Raw genomic sequence first — 923 nt, 5'->3', positions numbered from 1 at the left:
CAACAACAACAACAACAACATTTAACAACATGGAGATCCTTTACAATTTTGATAATTGACAAATTTACTGGAGTGATTAGGAGAGGACAGGAGTAGAAACAAAATGGGAGAAATCAAGAAGAGATAATTATTTTAAAAAATGTTTTAAATTTTTGTGTATATAGAAACTTAGTCTTCAGAATGTCCCATTCATTGATGTTATTCTTTCCTGGTTATACCTTTCTGACTGCATTTGTCTATGTATACCGGAGGGTAGACCTTCTAAGTTTGCTTCCATTTTGTCTCTTATGATCTTTAAGTTTGGGGACTTTACCCCTATGTCTCTGATCCACCCTGAGATGATTGTGTATGGTGTGAAATATGGATCCTGTTTCAGCTTTTTGTAGGAAGCAGTCCAGTTTTGCCAGAACCATTTGTTGAAGAAGTTGTTGTTTTCCCATTTGATTGGTTTTGTTTCCTTGTCAAACATCAGCTGATTGTAGATAGATGAGTTAATTTCTGGGTCCTCGATTTTTTTCCATTCATCTATGCGTCTATCATGGTCTCTGTACCATGCTGTCTTGGTTGTTACAACATGTCTATTACAGTGCATTAGGTTTTGAGATCAGAGAGTTCTATATCTCCACTTCTTTTTTTATTTTTTCAGAAGTGCTTTTCATATTTGCAGTCTCTTTTCTTTGCAAATAAACTTGCCTATTGCCCTTTCTTTCCATCCAAATTTCAAAATCATCTTAATAATGATTTTGAAGCTCCAAATGCCAATGATCAAAGACCATAGAAGTTCTGAGATGACATCAAGGATATCATCCAAGAAAAGAGCAAAAGGTGATTACAAAGGCAGAGGAGAAAGCAGGGGGAACCAAATTGAATGTGAGAAGAGACTTTGAAAATTACACTAGAACATGGAGAAGTCAAACAAAAGG

Source organism: Elephantulus edwardii, unplaced genomic scaffold (assembly GCF_000299155.1).
Source record: "Elephantulus edwardii isolate Elephantulus edwardi_28Jun2011 unplaced genomic scaffold, EleEdw1.0 scaffold00179, whole genome shotgun sequence".
Lineage (NCBI taxonomy): Eukaryota > Metazoa > Chordata > Mammalia > Macroscelidea > Macroscelididae > Elephantulus > Elephantulus edwardii.
The sequence above is the reverse complement of the archived record's forward strand: the minus strand, read 5'-3'. Positions refer to the sequence as shown.